Source organism: Aplysia californica, unplaced genomic scaffold (genome assembly GCF_000002075.1).
Source record: "Aplysia californica isolate F4 #8 unplaced genomic scaffold, AplCal3.0 scaffold00648, whole genome shotgun sequence".
In the NCBI taxonomy this organism is placed as follows: domain Eukaryota; kingdom Metazoa; phylum Mollusca; class Gastropoda; order Aplysiida; family Aplysiidae; genus Aplysia; species Aplysia californica.
In genome coordinates, this window is record NW_004797918.1 from 240,006 (window position 1) to 249,720 (window position 9,715).

Consider the following 9,715-nt stretch of genomic DNA (forward strand, 5'->3'; position numbering starts at 1 on the left):
CCTTTCTATATCTCTCTATCTGTCTATCTATCTATCTATCTACCTGCCTACCTACCTCTGTGACTCACTCTCCTTCTTTTTCTCTTTTACCCTCTCTCTCTCTCTCTCTCTCTCTCTCTCTCTCTCTGTGTGTGTGTGTGTGTGTGTGTGTGTGTGTTTGTGTGTGTGTGTGTGTGTGTGTTTCGTCTTAAACTATAATATATTCTGTTTTGCCTTTAATTATCAGAAACGCACATCCATGAAACGTTACAATAAAGCAGATAGCCATTTACCTGAAGTATGTGCCAGTTGGCATACAAATTTTCTTCAATATTGGCTGCTTTTTCTTACTGTGATTTCCACAGGAAGCCCAATCATAAACCACCGAAACGGAAAGAAGACAGGGACGCCAGGAAATAAATAACCTTTAAAAAAAAAAACTCCAACAAACAAATAAATCGAAATGCGTGCTCCAAGTCTCCACCACCGAACGATTCCAAAATTGTTTTTATACCTTTTCAGCTAGCTTTTACGCTGGTTTATATTCCAGCGTTTTTATTCATCCAAAGCATGAACGCTTCCTGATTTTGTTCCTTGCAAACAACAGAATCGGAATTGCACGCATTATCTGCAAAATGCCTGGATTATTTCTTCTTAAGCATGCGATGGGAGCCTGGGTGAACTGTTGATACTTGTTTAGAAAACGACAGAAAACTGTTTATTAACCCAGGAAATTACATTGAACACTGAACTTCCTCTTCAGGAAATCAAATGTCGTATTTGAGATGTTAACTAGCCCCGGGTCCCTCGCGAAGCTTTCAAGGGTATCCTGAAACAAGGGATCTAAACCTGATCCTGAACTGGTGATCGAAAAAAACAAAAAACAGATGCAGTTCTTATCCTTGATAACAATGGAAAGGGGGGGGGGTAGAAGGAAAAGGAGGACCGTGACGATGATGAGGGCGAGAAGAAACAACAATAAGAACATTATTTATAATTGCAACAGCTGCAGCAATAGCAGGGTTGTGTTGTTCGTCCTTCACTTATGAAGATGATCCTGACTTCACAACTTGTTCTGTTGACGGTGACTGTGGGTCCGGAGATGGCTGATTTGGCCTATCCGGGCTCGAAACTCTCGTCCACATTGTGGGCAAGGATAGTCGGCTGTTGGACTTGTGGTGGAAGCAGGTCTAGACTTGCGCATGTTGCGTTTTTGTATGGCCTCAGCGATGCTCTTGGCTTCTACTGCTTTGGCTCCCTTCCGCCACGCGGGACGATCTAGGGTCAGTGCTCCCCACTAGAGCTGGAGTCTGCTCGATTAATTGAAGACTTGCGAGCAGCGGACGACTTGCGCCAGAGGCTTGCGAGTAGGCTTGTGCTTAGCTTTGCCTCCCGCTCGCTACCGGGGGGGGGGGGGGGGGGACTTCCGGTGAGTTGTGACATTGGGAGTGTAAAACATCTACAAAATAGGCTACATACACACCATACATAAGCCAATCACAACGACCCCTGGAGTTTTCCATTCTAAGGTAATCTAAGTCTACTTATTACTACCAGATACCTAGGTTACTCTGTTACTACAATACCTCGCTTCCTCTCACTCATCCACTTGCTCAGCTCATCAACGGCGCGAAGTTAAAAATAGCTTCGGCTCTTTACGTCTTGCGGGGATCAAGGACTGGTGATGGGTCTCATTTAAATATTGAGAAATGCCTAAGCGTCTCAAACAGCTTCTCCCTATCCAACCAACCGTAACCGCCTTTGGTGGTCCCTGTCCTCACTGACACGGCTCTGGCGAATGGCGAGTCGTTGGCGCCAACAAACCAACCCACCCCCCTCCCGTTTCCTAGAGGGGTTAAAACAACAGGATGGGAGCAGGTGTGGCCCCACAAGGTGCAGGAGGCAGAACCAAAACGATGCATGGTAAGTGCTATGCTCCTCACTAACACACCCCTACTCTCCCTTGAGTGGGTTTCTAATCTGCCTAACACCTCTACTGCTTTTTATCAACACACCCTCTGTGGCTGAGAAGGTACCAGCCAGTTTGAGAGAGTCTGGGTGCAGGGGATGGACCGAGCGGAATGCCTGACTTGCTTTCTGGCCGTGAAACCTCTTAGTAAAGGCACAACGACCCAGGACGTTCCCCACTTGGCCGATACCTCATGAAAGAGTAGAAAACTTAAGCCAGTAGCCATTGTGTGGCATAGGCTATTGGAATGGGCAACGTGAACCCTACCGGAATTACACGGTCACAGGGCAGTTAGGTTTTTCTAGTCTCATGAAAAACCCTCTTACCCTCCTATCCTCAACATGAATGGCCCCTTATCAGGGTGGGCAGGCAGTCCACAGACACCCCAGTCCACAACACCTCTACGTCTTGCACCAAATCAAGCACAGCCTCTCCCTTCCTCCACTGTTCAGAGTTTACACTCCGAGCGGTCTTGCTGCTTGCTGCTGAAGCAAGTGGCATGACAGGTTGCGAGCAAGTCATGGGAGCCAAGGCAAATCATGGGGGCCAAGAGACTTGCCGGGCTACGAGCAAGTCATAGGGCACAAAGCAAGACATGGGACGCAAAGCAAGTCATCAGACTTGCTGTGCTGCGAGCGAGATTTGAGACTTAACGGCCGTCCGCTGCTCGCCTGCCTTCGATTAATCGAGCAGACTCCAGCTCTATCGTGCAGTAACATTGTGAGCGGGGTTTCTCCCCCCCCCCCCCTCTCTCTCTCTCTCTTTCTCTGTCTGTCTGTCTGTCTGTCTCTCTCTCTCTCTCTCTCTCTCTCTCTCTCTCTCTCTCTCTCTCTCTCTCTCTCTGTCTCTCTTTGTCTCTCTGTCTCTCTGTCTCTCTGTCTCTGTCTCTGTCTCTGTCTCTGTCTCTGTCTCTCTCTCTCTCTCTCTCTCTCTCTCTCTCTCTCTCTCTCTCTCTCTTTCTCTCTCTCTCTCTCTCTCTCTCTCTCTCTCTCTCTCTCTCTCTCTCTCTCTCTCTCTTTTCTGACGTAAGTGGCTTCGTGGATTGCAAGCTGGGTGGAGAAGATGAGGGGGTCTGACACGAGTGGCTTCGCGAATTGCTAGTTGGTGTGGACTTAAAGCTTAGGCTAGACTCAACGTATCATGCAGGTGATTTGATTTGGTGATTTGACCTAGTGTTTTGAGGCTTGTAGCCTAAACTAGGGGATTGCGAGCACGAGCAGGTTTGCTACCGAGGTACAGCTCTACTTCCAACCAGTCGTTCAGGATTCCAAGTTCCTTTAGTGAGACTTTGAGGCAGTCCTTGAAACTTTTTATCTGCCCTCCAACTGAGCACTTGCCATGAAGCAGCAATAGAAATATAAAAAACATCAGCGGTATCAGTAGCAGCAACAGTAAAATAGATAACAGCAGCAGTAACAGAAGTAGCAACAGTAACATGTAACAGCAGCAGCAGCAGCAGCAGCAGCAGCAGTAGCAGTTGCGATCGCCGTAAAACTTACTAAACTAAAACAACAGTAGAATTGGCAGCAGCAAAAACAGGAACAATAATGGATTCCAGTTCAAATACGACTGTAACTTAAACAGATCTACTTCTGAGAATTCAGAAACATCACAAGATTTTGATTTCTCCTATCTTATATGTCCTAGACTTCGGGAACTTAAAATTGCTGAATTGGGGGTTGCAGAATACTTCCGACGAGAAACAATTGTATAGAAAAACATTCACTAGTAAAAGGAGGGCGGATCTCAATAAACTAGGTACTATGATTAAGAACACTTAATCTTTGACTTCTCAGTCTCAGATCTTCGTATTCTTACAACCAAGAAAGGAATGGATTGCTTTTTTATTCAAACTTTAATATTTCCATTCTTCCTGGTTTCTTGTAAATAGTGTTATAAACATGAATGGCATGGATATATTATTGACCTTCCTAAAGGCGAACTTTTACACTATAGTACACATTTTGATGCCCCCCCCCCCCCCCCCCCCCTTTTGGGGGGGGGGGGGGGTTATACCCAACACTCTTCTTGTACACATTACAATGTAAATGCTTATTTTCCTAAAAAGCAAGCAAGCCGGCCTATGGGTAGCCTCAAAGCCGAAGGTGTGAAAGAATAGGATAAAAACAAAATTAATTATAGCTATTTCGGTTTTCAGAGCGTTTTTTATGGGAGGGGGGTGGTCTTTGTTTTGTTCATAATGGTTCAGAAAAGTAATCAGTCTGCATTATGACAATCATTTTCCTTTTTTTTTGGGGGGGGGGTGTTGGTTTATTATTATTTTATTTATTTTTGGGGTGGGGTTCGAGGGTGTTGCTCTTTTTTGTTTTGTTTTGTTTTGTTTTGCTTTGTGTGTGTGTTTTGATTTGTTTTCGTGTTTTAGGGTTGTTCTTTTTTTCCGTTTTCCTGTCTTTATCTTACGCACGAACTGTTTTGTTCAAATACTGATTTCCAACCTTTTTGCACTTGGCTGTCATTAACCAAAACTGCTGAGAATGCTGTCTGTCTCGGTCTGTCTGTCGGCCACGTCAACCGCTAACCCAATAAAATCGGGAACTTAATTAGCCTTGATAAGTGACCTTGTCTTTTTTCCCAAATTAAATACGCATCAGGACCATGGAAAACAATAAATATGAGGGGAAAAAATGCTCACGAGATCAGGCCATGCCTCTTAGTAAGGGCACGTCTCAGTAACAAAATACGGGGCAGAGGATGAGGGGTGTTACGGTGGGGGGGGGGGGCTTAAGAGGCCAAAAGCTGTTTAAAAGCGGGGACTCTCTGAAACGAGAAAGGTATTTATCATATTTTGTTTACTAATGAACACCCCCAATCCCACCCCTCCCCCACCCCACCCCCAACCTCTTTTCCCTCCCTATAGTGTTAATTAAGTGCGTGCCAACTTAGATGCCAACAATCATATCGTGACAAGGCAGCTTTGACTTAAGTTCAAGTTTTTACGCTATCAGATGTAGGTCGAGGTATGTCCGTACAGTCACGCAAGGCTGTTGTGGTGAAACTGCGTGAAACTCTGTAAAGGAAAGTGAAAGGAGCCGGGAAAGGGGGGGGGGGGTCGGGGAGGGGGGGGGGAGTTGGAAGGCAAACAGCAACGCGGGAAGGCATTGGTGAGTGAAATGAGATTACAATACATGAACGTGTGTTGTCAGACGAAGCTTGTGGGGAAAGGATCATTAACGTCTAGCTCTTGTAAATCTTGCTGCTATTGTTCTCGCGTTTTCCAAGTGACATAATAATATTATTATCGTCATTATTTGCAATTAGGCTTACGATTAATAATGAAGGCGATGATAACGATAATGATGCGGATAATTATAATAATAATAATAATAATAATAATAATAATAATAATAATAATAATAATAATAATAACAATAATAATAATAATAATAATAATAATAATAATAATGATGATGATGATGATGATGATGAATTATTTCCTTGCTTGTATTCATTGGTCTATTCCTATTTCTCGCTGCTGCTGCTGCTATTATAGCGCTTGTTGTATTGTTGATAACGACGATGCAAATGTTTTAAAACTAAAACGACATAATAAGCAGTTACCTTGTTGACAAAAAAAATCCGTAGTTACCGATGGTAGAAGGAGCGTGGCAGGAATAGTGTTGCTATCGCAATCAATTAATATTCTTTCTTGGTATCTGGCTTGTTTACTGATAAGGGACAGTGCAGCTGTACGCGTAATTATACTTAAGTAACCATATTTTGTCAATGAAAACATAAAAGACATGCGCATACGTGCGTTTAAGACCTTACGCCTTGACAAATAGTATTAAATCACCCCCAAATTAGCTGGCAGGCTAATGATAATCCCGTACGTTCCAGAAATGGTAAAAGCACGATGTTGACTGTCAAGTCCTCCTGCGAGTTGTAAGTTGTAGGAAACACGCAACTATATACTATGCATCAACATGGGGATAACAGGGAGACAAGATGAAAGATGTATGCCATTTAAGAGGCGTTATATCATTAGGCAGGTTACTAGAAGTTCTGAACACCGCCACTTCGTCTGGACATGATTTCTGAGATCTGGCTTACGCTCACTTTGGTTTTTTTGTTTGTTTGTTTTTTTAAAGGGGGGGGTGTTTGTTGTTTTTGTTTCTGTTTTTTTTTTCTTCTGTTGTTTTGGGTTTGTTTTTTTAAACTGATTTTCGGAGGGGGCTGTTTGTTTGTTTTTCTTTTTGCTTTTGCTTTTTTGTGTGTTTTGGTTTGTTTTTTTTCATGGCGTGTTTGTGGGTGGTTTTTGCTTTGTTTTGTTTTGTCGTTTGTTTGGGGGGTTGCGTTTTGTTTGTTTGGGTTTTTGTGAGGGATTTCGCAAGGCATATTAGCATTTTGGGATAAGGTACCCACCACCCATTTCATATGTATTTATGACAGGGGCTTTAACCACCGCTCAAGATATTTATCAGCTTTACTTTTACTTTACTTTTTTTCTTCCGCATGTACCCTGGGGTGTCGCGGGGAGACACAGGCGTCTGTCTGCAGCAAGTCGTGTGGCATAGGCTATTGGAATCAGTGTTAGCACCCACGATGGCTTACTTAATGGGTTTCTGCTAGAAAAGGGTTATCGTCTGTGCTGCTTCACAAAGCGTTTTAATCCGAAGCTCATGTCTAAAATTAAATAATTGGTTGCGCATGACCCGTAATTAGTGGACACAGATTGTGATCCGGACGGACAACAAAGCAAACAAACAGAGAAGAACAGACACTGGTCTCAATCAATACTCCATGTTTGCAGCCATCAATCGTTAGCTGGCAATTATTTGTCCAGTTCAAGATTCTCTCGACAAACTATGTTCTGTTTGCTGCGAGTGCAGGAACAGCGGAGAGGAACCTCTTCATTCATAATTATTATCTTTTTCCCCCAGTTTTCTGGGGCTGGCATACATTTTTGTGCACCTCTGGAAGATGACTCTCATTGGCAGACAAGGCAGAGCGTGCGATAATTTTCGGAAACCCTGTCGTCTTTACCTTTGGTAGGCAAAAAGGACAACAGAGTACTAATATGTCTGCACAGACTTTTGTTTCAACCCGGTTTTTTGCTCTTTCATGTTAGATGTGTGAGACTTGGGTAAGAGGTTCGCAAAGGTCTATTTTTTGCTGTTGTTGACGGTTACGATCCAGCGGGGGTACGTCCAGTGAGTAATAAGAGCTGTCTTCTTTTCGCCGCCTTCCAGGTACATGAACGTATGAATAAAATTCCCCGATCTGTAAAGATTCAGGCTTAGTTCGACGGAAATGTCGAAAAACGACAGCTTTTCTTCCGGTCTATCAACGACATTGGTCTAATGTTTTATTGAGTATGTCAAGGGCCAGTGAGTTCTAGTTCTGCAGCCTCCAACAAATTCTACAGGCACGTTTTGAATTTGACACATGCGTGAATTCATCTTTGTCTAAAAGCGGGTTTGTTTTGTTCCTGCAAAGGAAGGATAACGGAAATTAAGCTGTTTACCTCAGAGAATAGAAGTGCTTCCTTAGGGCTTTTCCCAAAGGCTTATCATGTTCGTGTTTCTTTGTAGGTGTTCATTGGTCCCCTTTTTGTTCTTTGACATTTATTTCTACATCGAGATGACATTGGGCAGTCTAAACTTGAAACAAAAGCCAGTGACACAGACAGAATGAGAGAACAGAGAGAAGACAGATAATAAATGGCAAAAAAGACAGACATGGTGCATGTACGAGAGACAATCCGGCAGACGAATAGATAGACAGAGAGTCAGAGAGACTGAAAAAAACAAACAAACAAAAAGAAGAGACGTAGAGAGACCAAGGCGGTACAGAGAGAGACTGCGAGACAGAGAGAGACAGAAAAAGATGGGAGGAAGAAAGAGAGAAGGGGCACCAAATTCAGAGAGAGGGACAAAGAGAGAGAGACAGAGAGAGACAGACAGACAGAGAGAGAGAGGGGTGAATATCTAAGATATGCCCATAAAAGTGGTTGTTATAATCTTTTAGGAGGATTTGTCCTATGCCTTATTTTTGCAGCACCCAAAGAGCGAGCTCGTCGTTTAAAACCTGTTTTCACTGCTTAGTCATAAAAAAACTATTGTTGATTATTGTTTTTGCTTTGCGTAGGTTTTATTTTTCCTTGTTTTTTAGGAGGGGGTGGGTGGGGGTTAATATATTGTTTATGCTCCTATCAACTATTGAAGGTTTGACATTACAATGTGTCCTAGTATGTTAGTCTGACGCTGATAACGAATTTGAAGTCAAATACCTCTCAAAAACAAAACAAAAGAGAATTTCCTTTTTTCTTTACTCTACAACTCCACTTTACCCAATGTCGATGGAAACTTTTTTGGTGCAGCCTAAAGTTCTGGACACGCGTTGCGCCTTGTGACTCTTGACCAGCCTCATTTTAGAGATCGGCACTCACGTGACCTAATTGTGTTGCAAGTGCCGTAAAACTCTTGCTAAAACTCTTAACTCTTTTTTTTAAAATTCTTCTCAACTTTACTCTTACTAAAACTAAAAGGCCTCATAAAATAAGAAACGCATTAAGTGATTTTCGCTGGTTTAGTAGGCTCTGGACCTGACCCAAGGTCAGATCGCCTCTGCGTGTGTATGTCCCCTAAACCATCATACCACTGGCTCCAGTCACATTATTTGTATTAAGCAGATAATAAATTCATCATCATGGCCTTTTTCAATTCCGATCACGGTATACGCCACGAACAAACACTTTACTCCTTTTCCTCATGGGCTAGCCTCCTGATGTTATTCCATGTCTTCCCACATTTTTGTACATCAATTTCTGTAACTCTTCCCCAGGTTCCACGGGGTCTTCCCTTTGAGAGAGAATCAATTAAATTTTTTAATAAATCGAAACAGCTACGCTAGCACCAACATGGTACACTTCAGTACAGTGTTGTCCTCTTGCAGCCTATCCACGGGCAGTTGGTGAGTGCTCTGGTGTTTTTGCTCTTATTTTTTCTGTCAAACCCTTATTGTACTGATTCATCTGCCTTTGTGTGTGTGTGTGTGTGTGTGTGTGTGTGTGTGTGTGTGTGTGTGTGTGTGTGTTTGTGTGTGTGTGTGTTTGTGTGTGTGTGTTTGTGTGTGTTTCTACTCTCTTGTTAGACACTAATCTTTGGCGCTAATATTATGATCTAAGTGTGTTGCAAGAGCCGTAAAATCTTTCTAACTTTTTTTTAAAGTCTTCCCTTTAGGTCTAAAACTCATTCGTTCAACAACGCAACTAGACCAAGCCATGATGTTCAATATTTCACTAAAGTCGTTTTTTTTAATTTGTTGTTGGGTTTTTTTGTTGGGTTTTTTTTTTCTAGCGGATTGGTCTTTTAAATGATAAAGAGAGCTTTTTCGCTGTAGAGTTAAGTGCCGCTCCAACGAGTATTAACTACGCTGTGTCTAGTTTGGGGAAAACGTAAACCAATTCTGCATAACAGCAAGTGACAATATGGCTGCTATTTTTTATGGTTCCAAAAATATGGGTCATCATTTGTCTCTTAGGGTAATAAAACATTTGCCCTAGCCTGGTGTTTTTGCCCCTTGTTTCTCAAGAGATCTGTTTTGGCACGTCTGCGTGGTATGTCATAGAACACACAAACACATATTCGCACAAATAAAGAGAAACAGACAGAGAACGTCTAAGAAGACGAGGAAAAAATTAATGTTTTCTCGTCTGCAAATGCAGACAGGAAGACGAAGTCTGTCTGAGCTAGAATGCTGAGTTGAAGGTGTAAGCTCGTTACTGATTGTGTATTGTGTTCGTGG

The 9,715-nt window shown here is 42.7% G+C and overlaps 1 protein-coding gene across 3 annotated transcripts in view; it reads left to right on the plus strand.

The window, feature by feature from the left end:
- LOC101851672 overlaps window positions 1-715 on the plus strand; it is a 139,026-nt gene extending 138,311 nt beyond the window's left edge. For all 3 annotated transcript variants that reach the window (XM_005107987.3, XM_005107988.3, XM_035972326.1), the window contains exon 7: window positions 127-715. The gene's annotated coding sequence lies outside the window, so the exon portion shown is untranslated. The remainder of the gene's footprint in view (window positions 1-126) is intronic.
- The last annotated feature ends 9,000 nt before the right edge of the window (window positions 716-9,715 follow it).